The 17,050-nt window shown below is 41.8% G+C and overlaps 1 protein-coding gene across 4 annotated transcripts in view; it reads right to left on the reverse strand.

Moving 5' to 3' along the window:
* Positions 1-17,050, reverse strand: part of PHACTR2 (phosphatase and actin regulator 2) — a 458,184-nt gene that overhangs the window by 73,197 nt on the left and 367,937 nt on the right. The gene's annotated exons all lie outside the window — the stretch shown is intronic.

Raw genomic sequence — 17,050 nt, forward strand, 5'->3', positions numbered from 1 at the left:
AAGAGTACTGGCTGCAGATATGTAGCAGCGGCAAGTGACGTTGCCCTCGTTAGAACCTTGGGGCTGAAGTCCTGCCAGTTTCGTCCTGGTTTGCGTTAAATTTAGCAGCACAAATTGAATAATGCATTTATGTGCAATTTTCTTTGCATGATTTTTAAAAATGGACCGAAATGACATTTTTTTTTTTTAAAAGGTCAATAAAATGCTTAACAATAGTTTTTTTTACTGTGAATGAACAGCAAAAGATTTGTAGTGCTGAATATACTATGGTCTTTGTTTTAGTAGGACAGAATATTAACAGGTGGTCACATTTTTAGGTCTCGCCTGACCCAGCGCATGCGCTGGTCTGGCAAGACATTTTGTGAGGGCTCCAAAAAGTGCTACCAGGCCAGCCTAGAGCTACAGTGCATGTGCGCGGGCGCGCGCGTCACACTTTACCGCGATTACTTTCACTTTCGCGGCCGCGCGGCCGCTTTGATGTTTGATCGCGATCACTTTTGCGGCCGCACGGCCACTTTGATGTTCTCCGTGAGGCTTCAATAGATTGCAGCAGTTACAACAAGCATTGGCATAGCCAATAGGTCTCGCTTTTGGGACATTATAAGTGTTTAGTTATGCAACTGTTGCATGGCTAAACACTTATAAGGTCCCAAAGGCGAGACCTATTGGCTATGCCAATGCTTGTTTATATTCTTGTAAAGATTTCTATATGCTCGAATTTGGTAAGAAAAATCTAGCAGAGAACCATAAATTCATCTAGAAATGTATACAATCCTTGAAACTAGAAAAGAAAATTAAGGAAAAATGTTAATTTAGGGAGCAATTCTGTAACAGCCTATCCTCAGTAAACTCCTCAAAAAAACACAATCGGACTTCAGATCGAAATATAGTATGCAATCAGTGACACGTCGTATACTAGATGGAGGTTCTTGCCTGCTGCTACTTTTGGATCTAACTGCAGAGTTCAACACCATCAACCATTCATGTTGACTATCCTATCAGCCCGAATGGGCATTGATGGAGTGGTCTTAAACTGGTTCTAATCATTTTAGACAACCAGATCGCAATTCGCAATGCTCTACACTTTTAAGTTGTCAACACACTCCATAAGCTCCAGAAAGCCAGAAGGACCTTAGATCTACCCTCACCTCTTTAACGTATACACAGAGCGACTAAAAAAAATGGTACAAAGCAAGAATATATATATACATATTAAAGAAAAAGTTTGCCACTAGGTGGGACCCACTCACAGACGTCCGAAGAAATCGAGGAAGGTCCAGCACTGAGCCCCACCTGACGCGTTTCGGGCCACCGCCCTTTTTCCAAAGGTGGATTGCATGAAATGAACACAAGGAGGCCTCCAATACTTTCCCCTCTTTTATTCACCGGTCCAAATCAAACTCGGGTGAGTATTTTACATAGTATTGTGGGACTGGAAGTCCAAATTACACCCAAGTGGGTTGCAGTTCATCTCAAGGCTAATTCAAAGTTTAACGGGCTCAGCACCAGCCACCTACCCCAGTGCCAACAATCGCCGTCTGTTCCGCATACTGCAGTCCACGAACATCGCAGACCACAGCGGATCCGCACGGTTGCACGGCGGTGTCATCCAGCAACCTGGCAATCACACTATACTGCACTCCATTTTTATAATTGTCCGTTAAAAGAACACACTGCAGAACTCACCTAGTAACACCGTCACATTACCTCTCAAGAAGAATAAATATTTGTTACAGTGGGGCTCCAAGTGACTCCACCAGTTAAAGTCTATACTGACTCCCAAGCAATTGTAAACATTTACCATTCAGGGAGCAGAGATTAAATGTTTTGTTTTACACAAAGAGGCAGGAAGTCTGCTTTGTGTCTCAAGTCTAGGAGTGATAGCCCAGTGGATTTGGCAGAGTAGTCAGCCTGCTTCACAGGGTTCTTCACACAGGCATAGACTCACGTCCAAAGACGGAGAATTCATCCTTATGGGACAACATCCAGATTTATCTCACAACTCCATTGGCAGTGGATATAGTTGCCAGTACCACAAAGTTTGCAGAGCTGCCCTATGGAACTCTGTACCACTGGCAACTACTCCCACCTGCACATACATACACCATTGGTGGTGCATACTGCTGCCATCCCGCATTTTGACACGAGCAGTCACACTGGATTATAAACCACTAGAACGTACACTTATCAAGCACTATTGACCTTCCACATCGGTCTATTCATACCATAGAGGAGGCCTGACCCCTGAAGCTTATCAATGTTACGAGCCCTGACGAAGTCGTAGGGATACCTTCCAAGACGATGAAACACATGTTGGCTAAAGGAAGGCCTACCGAAGCAAATACAGCAATGTTAAATAGAAGACAAGGCAAGAATCCACTCATGTTTATTGTACCACTTTTCCAGAATGTGTTGATTAACTTGTTTTTGCGTGTGCTTCAAGAAGTTTGGCATTGCTATCCAATCCTAGGATTGTACAAAGGGGAGCAGCGTGTATCTTCCTATCTTTGAACGCACCGCGGGTTAGACCCTGGTTTTTCATACTCATATGCGATACCTATATGAGCGCATGATACCTCACAAACACCCAATTAGGTAATTACTGCTTCACAGAGCAGTAGGTATGACTGGTGTGGCCGGTGCTGTGTCACCAGGCCCCAGTCCTATGGGAGGCCAGCCAAACCCATGTCTGTTTTACTATTCTTCCTAATTCGCATTAGGGCCTCTGAGCAATGGTCCAGGGGTGGGCAAAATTGAAGCGGATGAGACACCTTATTTTGGGCATTCTGAGAGATGACAGTGATGGGGATGGGGCAAAAATCCAAGCTCATGTTTATAATTAAGGGCAGAGGAGAAATTCCACTAGGTAAGGCCGTAGCGATCATCAATGAAGCAGGTGCAGTGGCACTGGGGTCCAGGTGTCTGAGGGGCCCACCACATAATTATGTCTTTCTTTTTAAAAAAAGAGGGTATGAGGCTCATTTTCCTAGCTAGCATTAGGACCGAAAGCACCCTTGCTGCAAAAAGGTGGCAACACATGGGAGCTCCGTTTTTTCTGAAATGGAGGAAATGTGGTCTAATGGTGAGAGCTTCTCACATTTGGAACTAAGGGAACTAGGTTTAAGTCCCAGCATTAGCTCAACTTCCTATGATTCCTGGTAATTTTCCTGACCTTTAAAAAGAAATCTGAGCTTGTGAAATGGAGAAGATTTCTTGCAACTCAGGGCCACGGTTATCATTACTGCAGCAGCTGCATTGGAGCCAAGATGTGTGACAGGCTCACAGCACCACACATGTGGGGAGCAGAGGTTTTTGGGGTAATTTATGCTTTTGTTTGATGAATTTGCTCTTTTATGAGTCTCACATTTATTGTGGATTATACAGCATAGAAAAATGTCTTCCTTAAATGATCTCTTTAGTCCTGCTCCCTTTGCTTAGCCCTGCTCCTCCCCCAATCTGTATCCTAAAGGTTTGGAGGGGGGCCCTGACTTCAAAACATTTTATTTTGAGAGGCTTCGAACGAAAGAGTTTGAATACCTCTGCAATAGACAAAAACCTGAATTTCAAAAAGCATCAATAAACTGAATGAAAACAGCTAGACACCATCCTTCTGTACAACGTAAAGGAAATAAAGAACTTGATTAAGTCAGAACACTTTAGATCAACTATACATGCTCAGGTCCGCTCCCATATTGAAAGCAGCAATGTCAGCTTAGCATGACTACCCAAATCCACAATCACACCCCTGAAGGCTACCATACATGCTGGACCACGGTTAGCAGCAACTGTAACAAAAGCAGATTATATAACCCCAAACCTGAAGAAACTGCACTGACTGCCATAGGAAGCGTGCATCAATTCCATGATCACCTGCATAAAATAGGAAGAGATACACTTGGGGATATCAGGTTATCGGCAAGAGAATTTACATGTCACAGCGAGACAAACTAACAAGGGGGGAAAAAAGACTAACTCTGGAGATCGCCAAGACGAAGAAGACCAGACTAAACAGGGATTCTCCTGCCTAGCCACAAAACTGTGCAAGCGGACTCCTAAAGCCATAAAAACAATATCAAATCTCCTGATATTCTTTAAAATGCCAAAAAACACAACATTTCATGCTTTTTCTACTGTGGGTTTCCCTCTCAACTACACAAAAGTATGATGATTGCTATTGACAGTCATACTGGTGTTATAGATGTTCTTTGCATTGAAAAGTTTTAAGTAAAGCTCACTGCTGCCTCCGATACTATGGCAGCAAACTATAAAAGCCATTAATATATGAAAAACATTTAAACACCGAGTAGCATGGCTTCATGTCTCATCTCACCGGCAGTGCTTCACCTCAGCTTCATGAAGTGACTTCCCGGAGGACCAGGGACAGCCAACATCAACTTTCTATAGTTCAAAGTGAAAATCTTCTTACCACAAGCAGATTTTAGAATGGCTGTCTAAACTAAGGTTCTGAGTCATCTATGTATTTTTTACTTTATTAAATGAAATGTAAAAGTTTTCAATGGATTTACAACAGAAATACCAGCAATGTACCAACAAATTAAAAAAGCACAAATTGTTCAATGAAAAAGCATAAACTATTTGAAAAGGAGCATTAATCAGATGTTTAATGAAATAAGAAACCAGAGGGCAGAAGACACAATAATTAAGAAAATGCGAGAACTAGGAGGAAGAATGAGAGGTTTAAATTAAGAAACCGATGTAATATTGACACATACACTAGGATAATTTATGACAAACTTGGACATTTTATTAATGTGATTATACCTATCTTATTGAATTAATATTTGGATTTACTACTGCGAATGTACTACAATTGTCAAAACAATTAGGTTCTTAAAACTGTATCTATGGTACATGAGATGCAGTATCAATTTTACTGTATTAACCATTGTAATCCCACGCTGTCTGCCGGCGGGATTTCCAAGATGGCGGCGGGGTCCGGACATCCAAAGCAAGAGGTCAGCACTCCAGACTCATGGGCGGACGTGACAAGGAGTGTGGAAGCGGATGGCCGGAGGAGAAAAATGACAGGTGGGGAGATTGGAGGAACGAGGGACACAACGAGGACGCCGGGGCAAGCCATGAGGGAGAACGAGGAACGCAGCCATCAGAGGTGAAGACCGGAGACGTTGAGCACCAGAGCAGGAGCCCCGAATCGGACAACTCAGCGGAAAGCAGCAAATTAAAGCCAGGAGACACTGTGATAGAGTCAAACCAGCCAGAAAGAAAGCAGGGCGGTGTGACTCCTTCCGCCACGACCCTGGAGGGCCGTGGTCCCAGGCAAGTATCATTTTCTAAGCCTATTTTCACTAGAAAGGTGGAGGAAGGGGCACCCATAGGGTATTGGGCACTCAATGCAAGTGCAGAACACCTAGAGCACTAAGGAGGTGTGGACTGCCTGAGGCACTAAGTGAGTATCTGCTGCCCCTGGTAAAGAGCCTGCGACACTGAAGAACTTGAGAGCACCCTGGGTGATGGTGGAGGGTTACACTATTAGATGAACCAACCTCACAGACGCCTGACCATATTTCCTATTTGTTTATTTTGAGGGACGTAGATTACCTCTCCTCTTCGTCTGGACCGGCAAGGAGCAGGAACCCCAGGGACGGGAGCCTGAGAGACAAGGATAAAGCCCGGGCCTCAGTGAGGAAACTGACCCCCGCTAAGAGTCCCCTTTTGTGTAAAGACTATTCCACCCCACGTTAAACGGACTCCTGATTACTTTGTTCCAATAAATAGTATTTACACCTATCGTCTGAGAGTGGTAAATGACCTGAGTGACCACAACCATATTATACTTGAACTGCTTATCTTTAGTGAAGTAGATATCATATTTCTGTATATCTGATAAATGTCAGGAAAACTAGTGCTATTAATTGATTTAGCCCAAGATTTGCAAGCCTTCTATGCTAATGATGTTTACCTTATGGAGTTCTTGACCCAGAAGTTTCTTAATTCATTATTTTAAAAGAATGCTTTAGGTTTGACTTGAAGTATACAAAAAAAATGATGGATGGAACACCTGAGTTAATCTCAGTCGCATCCCAGCCGATCGTTATTATGCACACCAGACCACCTCAGTTTGAACCTAGCCATATGCAAATCAATCTTGACCCTGCTCAGATAGTCACAGTCCAGCCTGAACTGCCGGACCAGGAACTCCTATGAACCAGAACACAAGCAACCCTAGACCAGTTTTGCCATTATTTGGGCTCATCAGTCTGGTATAGCTTAGTTCCATCGGCACAGAGAGCACGGGACTCACATTTGGCCAAACACGTCCCACTTAAGGTGTTGCTCCGAAATATACAAAAAGGCGATGGATGGAATGCTTGAATTAATCTCAACCACTGGTAATTACTTAGGGCTGCATCCCAGTCGATCGTTATTTTGCACGCCAAGCCACCTCAGTTTGGACCCAGCCATATGCAAATTAGTCTTGACCCTGCTCCAATGGGTGCAGTGCAGCCCGAACTGCCAGGCCAGGCCTCCCTGTATTCTTAAGTTTTACTTAAGGTACAAGTACAAACTAATCAATTTATAAAATTTGTTGCAAAACAAAAATATATACACATGTTCGGGTACTCAAGATCATAGTATTCCTATCGATTCCACAAGCTGTTGCTAGAGTGTGGTGTATAGACAATACATGAGGGCTCGCGTTATAGGGTTAAACAAAGCAAAGAAACACACCATCCACGTCCATTGTAAACATTTCATGGGGCACCAGGGCACAGGGGTAACGAGTTTCTTCAATTAATTTATCATACATTGATTACAATAATTTTCACTTATCCCTATTGTCTCAAGTTTAATATCCTGATGTACTGTAGCTCATTTCATCATATTTTTTGCAAGCTGCCATTGTAGGAGCAATCATAGCTTTCCAATTGATTTCAACTATTATTTTAAATATTTGGAAATCTAATCTCCTTGCACTCCATGTCGAGGGTAGCATGGCTCCATTTCAGGCTAGAATTTACACAGGAAGTGTGGAACCAAGGGAGCCCCTGGTATAAGTATTTAAACCTTGGGAAGTTAAATCTGGTGTCTGTATTACATTAGTGACATAAATGGTGGTTTTCAGCAGCATGCAGAGATCTGTTTTGCTGCACTGTTTGTCAAGTTATAATTCCTACCCGTCTCCTACAAAGCAGCTTTGTATAGTGCACTAATCTTTTCCCCTAATTTCCTCATAGCACTCATCGATTCTTCGACTGGTTTCATGGACTTCTTTCAGCAAATCCAATCCATGATTTGCTGATTATTCTAGGTTATGCAGCATTAGTAAGAAAGTAGCTTCTCCCAAGAGCCCATGACATACAAAGTACAGAGCCATTGATTAATATATTGTTTTTATAGTTTCCCCCTGCCTTGGCATTCTCTTCGACGTTTAGCAGAGAAGCTTTGAATAATCACAGAGTAACAAATGGGCTTTTACTCCACTCACCGTTATATCTCTCTTGGACATGTATCAATTTTCTGATTGGGATTAGCAGATATTCTGACTGATTCTTCCAAACCCCAGTATAATTCCAAGTACCTTTGAAGAAACCCATTAACTGCCATTTCCGATGGCCTACTAATGGCTGTGGGCTTCCCCAATCTAGACTGGAGGTCCCCATTCTCCTCAGAGCTCTGACACGCTCCAGTTTGTCCAGCTTTCAAAACAACACGCTACTAGTCAATTCTTCTCCAGCTCTATACTCTGTACTTCAAATGTGTAACTCTTTCCCACCAGAGGCCCAAAGAAAAAATCCTTTCTTGTTTTTGAGCTGGAACTAAAATGTATGTTTAATTGGAATTACATAGCCGTTCCTGCTCTCTCTGCTGTACTATCAGCAACCCAAATGCTTTTAAAGAAATTAAGGACGGTATCGCTTAAACTCGATATATCCCCTCACTGCAAAAGACTTATGACACTACAAAATATTATGCATGAACCAGTTAGAGGTACTTTATCTCTGTTTTTCACTGTGGGTCATGACCATCACGACCAACACCCCCACGTGCCTTGCAGACAAGCTCCTCATCACTGATGGTTCTTGTCTCAGCCAGGGTACCATCTGACAAGAGACTAAGTGTAAAAAAGAAAAACAAGGCCACATGCCTTTTCCATCTATGTAATCATGATCTGGAACAACATCCCTGGATTCATCACTAAAGGCTGCTCCAACTTACGAAAGAGTTGAAGACTCACCTCATTAAAGAACACTATATCACTATGCATTAAGTGTCCACAAACCTTCTACCTAGCCAATAACTTGTTGACTCTATGCTTGTCGTTGACCCTGTACAATACTCTACTGCCTTATGACTAGGTTTGCACTATAGAAATGATATGCATACATAAGTTCCTGGCTGAACGTCCCACATCTTTTCCTGTAAATTGCGTGTTGAATTATTTTATGCACTCAAATCTTAATGTGGCTTTGCCTCCATTTTACAATTCCGCTTCACTATTCCATAGGTAATTTTGGTATGCATCCCAATGTTTTCACATATACACTGATTACAAGGCATTTTAATAACTGGTATTTGTTTGCTCTGTACATCTATTGTACAAACCACCCATGTGTAATATGTCATCACATCACTAAACTGTAAGGTCCTTCACCTTTCTCCTTCTATATATATATTTTAAAGATGTCCTTCTACTCTTGGGCTTCCACTGTTGCAAAATATTCCCATGCCTTAATATCACTTCATAAAAGTGCCCGGATGCCCTTAGGTGCCTTGTGCTTTCAAGAAACCACTAGAAAATAAAAAGACTGATCAGTTATGTAGTGTCACCTGAAATCTGTGGCCACTATCATCCACATTCTAACTGGCAGTGTGAAAAGAGCTAGCCTTGGTACCCCTTCCCATCCAATATAACTATTACAGGAGTCAGTCTAGCCTCTTAAAGAGAGAGTTTGGTATTGGCACCATCACAGTAGATAGGGGAGGGGGCTCGTAACAGAGGTTCATCATAGACATTGCTATTTTCACCATCTTACTGAAGTGTTTCGTGTATGTGTATGTTACAAAAATTGTCACATATAAAATAAAAAAAGGCCTCAATTGTTGTACAGAAATGGCCATTTTGTGTCCCTTCGACAAGAAATTCCATGAAAATATTTCGCCCATGTTCAAGCCGATCAGCACACCTGAGTAATGAAAGGAGTGGTTAGGTATGGAAATGTGTATATAATTGAATCAATACAGTGCATAGCTGGGTAGCAACAGAGCTGTACATCATTTGGAAATGTACATATGTTGCATAGAAATTAAATTTTAAATACTTATAATGACATTACATTTTTTACACACACACACACACACACACGTGTATATATAAAGTTTTACGGATTCCTCAACTCCCCAAGGACTCCACGGTTCAGGTTTGCATTAATTTATTTCACATTGCAGGCAAAAGGCAATGCGCCAACGCGTTTCGGTGCTCAAACGCACCTTGGTCACGACGCTGACCATGTCAAATTCATTCCTTTTTGACAGAAAAGAAAAAGTAATGGAAATAGCAATAGGACAGGATAGTATGCTGCTTAAGCCATGGTGTGTTTGATTACCAAAACGCGTTGGCGCATAATCTCTTTTGCCTGCAATGTGAAATAAATTCATGCAAACCTGAAACGGAGTGCCGTGGAGTCCATGGGGAGTTGAGGAATCCATAAAACTTTATTGAAAACATTGCGCGGCGAATCGCCAACAACAGATGCTGAATATATATATATATATATATATATATATATATATATATATATATATATATATATATATATTGCAAGCACTCTTACACTCCGCGATTCTGCCACCAGCCACGGAAAAAGAGCACGGACCACAATCCTTTAAGATCGATAGTTTTTTAATGTCCTTAGGTTACATCCACAGAGTAGCAGCCATTACGCGTTTCATCCCTGCTAGGGGACTTGATCACATGCAAATTCATGCAAACCTGAAACGGAGTGCTGTGGAGTCCATGGGGAGTTGAGGAATCCATAAAACTTTATTGAAAACATTGCGCGGCGAATCGCCAACAACAGATGGAGAATATATATATATATATATATATATATATATATATATATATATATTTGCAAGCACTCACGCAATCATGTTAAGAGACTACAAACTATCGTAGTGCGCAAGGAATCACCTAATTAAATCTTGTTTGAAGCACAGATTTATTTTACGCTACTAAGACATTCAAACAGTAGCAGTGGATGTATTAGAGAAAAACTTTTTTATGCATATTTTATTTATGTCATGAATTTATTTTTGATATGAAATTGTATATAAAATATTTTTCTATGTTGTATATATGTACATAGTATATTTATATAACTATTTATTTGTAAATATAAGTATGAATTGTGAATCATCCACATAGGCGCACGAGTATTCCCGTATTTATACAGTAATATTGTAACTTTGGATATGTAGTAACTCTTTAATGTCTATGATAAGGTCATTTCCGGGTTTGTTTCCCCTTTAAAAACTGCTATTCCCCACTAAAACGTGTCATGTGATCAAGGCCCGAGTGGGGGCTGAAACGCGTCATGGCGGACTGGTACAGAGCAATTTGAAATAAAATCTCAGTGATTGGCACCGAAGTTTTGGGTCCGTTCTTTCGTCTAATCAAGGCAGCAGCATTAGAGACGAATTTACATTCATCTAATTTACCGAACAGCTTCAACGGTACGAACGGAACCCCTCCCCGTTTTCCAGGGCAGAGCGGCAAGAAGCAGCTGATTCCGGTTTCCGGGATCTTTCTTTGGATACTCCGAAGAGGAGGAAGCCACCATAGCCCCTGGGAACTGCATCCATTACCTACCTCTGCTACGGAAGCCGGGACGTCCGAGGTCGGCTGACCGGAGGAGTGTACCTGGTGTTGAGCGAAGGTAGGAGACGGCAGAATTCCCAGTGGGGGGAGTGCACGGCGTGGGATTGAGGTACTATACCAAGAATCCACGACCACAATCACTGGAATACCAAGATTAAACTCGAAAACCAAAATGTCCGCTGACACGTTGAGACACCGGGAGGAGGCTGCGAGCTCCATGTTCCTAGACACACCGGCTGGTGTGTCGGTACGGGGTGAAAGCTCTGTGAGCCAACCGGAGGGTGCTCCCATCAGAGAACAGTACAAAAAACTTGAAAAACTAATGTGCGCAGAGCAGTCCAAGTGGTGGGAACACAGATCTCTTTCCCGCTACTTGGACGTAGGAAGAGTTCCTAGGGGCCTGAGAATTACCCTAGCGCCCAGCTACGAGAATCCGGACCCAGCGATGTTAGCTGAATGGGCGGAAACTAACTTGGCATCCTCGAGCAAATTAATGATGATACTAATTAAGTATGCGGAGAGCGATAGAGCCAAGTTACAAGCGCAAATTGACATTTTGGAAGGAGAGATAGACAAGATGGAAAAAGGTGAACACACAAAGAAAATGAGAGATGATATGTTGGCTCGCCTAAATAAGGATGAAGAGGTGATCAAACGAAGAAAAACGTACAAATTCGAAAGGGATCGTGTGGACTACCAAAATGGTCAAATCTTTACGTATGCTCGCAAATACGATGTAGTCAAAGCAAGGGGCAAAAAACTAACCAGGAGGAATGGAGGGGAGATAACGGTGCCATCTACATCGACCTCGGAGTTAAGTTCGGCTGCTGAGAGTGATTTGGAAGGAGAAAATAGAAGTCAGCCATTGGGGTTTACAAAATTCTCCCTCGCGGAGGAGGTAGACTGCCTCTGCCAGGACAGACGGGAAACTTTACGCCCCCGTGGACCGCAAGCAGCAAAGAACAAAGACGCAACTTCAAGCGAAGTCAGAGAAGGAAATGCGTTAAAAGAAACCAAAAACAAAAACGCAGGCAGGAAAGCGCCGAGGGGAAGATGGAACCGGTTTCAGAACAAGAACTGAGTGGTAGTACCTATCCAAATGCAGTAATTAATTTGACTGATATGCAACTATCTCCAACTGAAGAGAAGATTCTGGGATTGGGCCTGTCATTTTGCCCACCGTGTGATTTTAACTTTGTAGATACCAGATTGGACACTTACCGCTTCGTTAGGAAACTAAAACTACATAAATTTCACCTCCTACAACCTGAAAAAGCCACAATCCCGAACATCTCGGAATCCACTAACCCTCCCCTACTCACAGCGGGGGATGCATCCCTATTTCAGGATGAGTGGTCCCTCATTGAAGAACAAGCAGAGGGTAACACAATAGGGGAGCCAGCACTTATTGATGACAGAAGGACCTGTGAAACTCCATTTAAACCGAAATCAAACTTCCAGCCAATTTTTTTACATGATAATCTGGATGTATACCACGAGTTGGTAACTCAAGACTTAAAAAAGCTATACACCATAACTAATAGGACATTCCGTAATAGGAACAAACAGAACCTTGTCTACTGGAATCTCATTAACAAACTGGGAGCTGACAAAAATATTATTGTGAGACAGGCAGACAAGGGTGGAAATATAGTCCTATGGCCACGCCAACTCTACATGGAGGAGGCAAAATCCCAACTGGATGATATAGCGTGTTATCGTAAAAGCAATATTAACGTGGTGAAATCATCCTGGCAAGAACATTATCTGAAATTGTTGGCATGGAAGAGTGGGGGTTTAATTACTGAGGCGGAATATCGGTTAATGAAGAAGGAATTTCCAGTTATTCCAACTTTTTATTTAATCCCAAAGGTACATAAAAGTACAACGACTCCACCAGGGAGACCGATAATTTCCGCAATCAACAGCCTAATGGAAAACACCTCCAAGTACATAGACTTTTTTCTACAGGAGTGGGTCCGCAATCTGCCATCTTATGTACAGGACACTTCAGATTTTTTACGCAAAATTGAGACTGTATCTTGGGGTGAGGATATGTTATTGATGACTATGGATGTGAAATCCTTATACACCTCGATAAAGCATTGTGACGGTCTCAAGGCAATAGAGCATTATTTGAACTTGAGGCCTATGGCATTTGCGGCGCACAACAAAATGCTAAAGATGATGATTTCTGTATGTTTAGAGCAAAATTTCTTTTTGTTCGATAACCAAATATATCAACAGATCAGGGGTGTCGCGATGGGGGCCTGCTTCTCTCCTAGCTATGCATGTTTGCATATGGGCTTATGGGAGGAGCAGGTCCTCTATGGTGAACACATGACCATCACAAAAGAGCATGTTGTACTATATCTAAGGTATATTGATGATTTATTTTTTGTTTGGAGGGGAACTGAGCAAAGCGCAAAGGATTTTGTGGAGACACTAAATGTTAATTGTCTCAATCTCGAATTTACATCATCAATCAGTGATAAGACAGTTTGTTTTTTGGATGTGGAAATTAGTAATAACAATAATACACTGTCCTCTAAACTGTTTAGAAAGCTGACCGCAGGCAATACTATTCTGCATGCCTCAAGCCATCATCCTTCACACCTCATTCGGAGCATCCCCTATGGGGAGATGCTTCGAATTAGGCGCATATGCAGCTCTGACTCTGACTGTGAAAGTGCACAGGAGGCCAGTAAACAGAGGTTCCTAGCCAGAGGCTACCCCCTCAAACTGATTAAAGATGCCATTCAGAAAACACTAGCCATACCTAGAGTAAATGCGCTGCTACCGAAATCGAGAAGTGAAAAATTAGTGGAGAAATCACCCATATTTCAGTCAAGAATTATCCTTACCTACAATAGACAACATCAGGAATTGAGGAGAATCTTTAGCCGCAATTGGAATTTGATACAGGGCGATCCAGTTATCGGCAGCACCATTAACCCCAAACCGGCCATAACTTTTAGGAAAGCATTTTCCTTAAAAGATGGCTTGGTAAGTAGCAGTCCAGAATCGGCCCCAGCAAATACGTGGTTGTCACAGGTGAAAGGTTTTAAGAAGTGTGCGAACTGCAAAGCGTGTAAATTCGGATGCAGCAAAACGCATTTTTTAAGTCCTTTTAAAACCATGCCCATGGAAATTGGCAAAAGACTGTCATGCAAAACAGAATTTGCAATCTATATTCTGGAATGTCCCTGTGGACTTAAATATGTCGGTAGCACCAAGCTACCAGTCCACAAAAGGATTCTACAGCATATTAGGGTGATTTCCAATAAAGATCAGGCCTATCCCGTGGCGAGGCATTTTGAAGGGAAGTACAGCAGTAATCCAGGCCTCCTCCAATACTATGTCATTGATACAGTCTTACCACTGAAACGTGGTGGCAACCGGGAGGCCAAGCTTAGGCTACTTGAAACTAGATACATTATAGAGTTAGATACGAAGAACCCGAACGGTCTTAACTCTAGTGAGGACTTTTTTACATGCCTTTAGTCTCCACAAGGATAATGTATGTATCTTTTACCTCCTACAGCCTGCATAATATCAATTTTCCATTTCGAATCTCTCCTATTTTGTACTCTATGATGGGACACATTATGGGCTCATAGTGTGTACCCGTAGGAAGCATGCAGCAACATGTTTTTAATAGGAGTTTTTTTGTTATTTTCTCGCTTTTCCCTTTGTTTTTCCATTCCCATGTGGAGATGGAAAATAGTAGACAGAGGTATAATCCCAACAAGGGAAAAGGGAGAAATTAGTGAAATTAGCTTGATGTAAATATAGAAAATAATGAGCGGTACATCTTTTTAATAGGGCGTATAAATATATGCATGAAGGAAAAAATAATAATATTAGGTAACAAAAAATCCCAATCTTAAATGTTAAGGTATTAACTCTAGTGAGGACTTTTTTACATGCCTTTAGTCTCCACAAGGATAATGTATGTATCTTTTACCTCCTACAGCCTGCATAATATCAATTTTCCATTTCGAATCTCTCCTATTTTGTACTCTATGATGGGACACATTATGGGCTCATAGTGTGTACCCGTAGGAAGCATGCAGCAACATGTTTTTAATAGGAGTTTTTTTGTTATTTTCTCGCTTTTCCCTTTGTTTTTCCATTCCCATGTGGAGATGGAAAATAGTAGACAGAGGTATAATCCCAACAAGGGAAAAGGGAGAAATTAGTGAAATTAGCTTGATGTAAATATAGAAAATAATGAGCGGTACATCTTTTTAATAGGGCGTATAACTATATGCATGAAGGAAAAAATAATAATATTAGGTAACAAAAAATCCCAATCTTAAATGTTAAGGTATTAACTGACAGTCTCTGCAAAAGTGTAAAGTGGGGGGCAGATGATTGGATAGGGTAGATACTACCTGTCCTTCAGTGATTAAATGGAAATACAAGTATTTATACATTAACATCCGTTTGATTTGCCAGCAATTTTTTAGGGGACGAACTGAGAAGATGTTACAAAGATAGAAATGAAATCTAAGACCCATTGGCCCACTGGGGCGCAATCAAGTTAAGAGACTACAAACTATCGTAGTGCGCAAGGAATCACCTAATTAAATCTTGTTTGAAGCACAGATTTATTTTACGCTACTAAGACATTCAAACAGTAGCAGTGGATGTATTAGAGAAAAACTTTTTTATGCATATTTTATTTATGTCATGAATTTATTTTTGATATGAAATTGTATATAAAATATTTTTCTATGTTGTATATATGTACATAGTATATTTATATAACTATTTATTTGTAAATATAAGTATGAATTGTGAATCATCCACATAGGCGCACGAGTATTCCCGTATTTATACAGTAAGATTGTAACTTTGGATATGTAGTAACTCTTTAATGTCTATGATAAGGTCATTTCCGGGTTTGTTTCCCCTTTAAAAACTGATATTCCCCACTAAAACGTGTCATGTGATCAAGGCCCGAGTGGGGGCTGAAACGCGTCATGGCGGACTGGTACAAAGCAATTTGAAATAAAATCTCAGTGATTGGCACCGAAGTTTTGGGTCCGTTCTTTCGTCTAATCAAGGCAGCAGCATTAGAGACGAATTTACATTCATATATATATATATATATATATATATATATTTTCACTGAAAAAACCATAGGTTTCAGGGACGTTATAGTTAGTTGGACATTTGACTCATAAAACCAGAGAAATTCGCACGTTATAGTTAGTTGAGCTAACTATAACCTGCGCGCCCGCAATGCACTGGTGATGACGTCACATATTACATCACTCATGACATGGTCAGTGACATCACTGATGACTTCTCAAATGACATCACGGATGACATCATCCACGTGATAATCTGATGCACATACTGATGCCCTAATATAAACTTTGATTCACGCACTCTAAAATACAGACTACTATTTTTGAAACCATACACACAACAGTGCCGGATACTACATACCACCCACTATTTCCTAGGTCTACTCACACATCCAGTCGTAATGATGTGATCTCTGACCTCATTCAGTCACATTTCTGTCTCATTTTAAGGACCTGCTGGACCGTACTGTAGGCCTGAGCCAGCGGGCAGCGCTGCCCTACAGACACGTGGTGTTGGCTTTTGATGCACTGTAGTGAGCTGACTACTAAGTGTAGATGCACACAGGCTTGCGCCACTGCATTGCATGCGCACATTATGCTTCTGGCATGCGCTCTGTTCCTTCGTATGTGAACATTGGCATAACATATTATTTAACCTTGTGTATTCTCGTGCACTCCAACTCCTCTTTGAACCACGATTACCACTTACAGTCGGTAGATTGTACTTCAAGAAGGAAGGTTACACTCAACTGGTGTTCTCTATTAAGCTTGAAATAAACCTTCATTTACTTCAAGACGTTTCCACCATTATATTATTTCTACCTTTTCAGACACTGAGTTAGTGGCACCAGATGAGGCCCTGCGCATTGTGGCATCAAGACATCGTCCCCGAACGGAGGTCTGCTGTGCCACCCTGAGAGAGGCACCCCGGAGTTGGAGCTCGCTCTGGCACGTCGTTGGACACACCGGTTGTGGCAGGTGAGCAGTGAAGCCTCGGTGCGCAGGAGCTGCAATTGAGCACACTGCGGGGGAAGGGGCTGGGGTGCAGCAGCCTGGGTGCACAGGTGCAGGCAAGCGATGTTGCCGTAGA

Source organism: Triturus cristatus, chromosome 6 (assembly GCF_964204655.1).
Source record: "Triturus cristatus chromosome 6, aTriCri1.1, whole genome shotgun sequence".
Taxonomy (NCBI): Eukaryota; Metazoa; Chordata; class Amphibia; order Caudata; family Salamandridae; genus Triturus; species Triturus cristatus.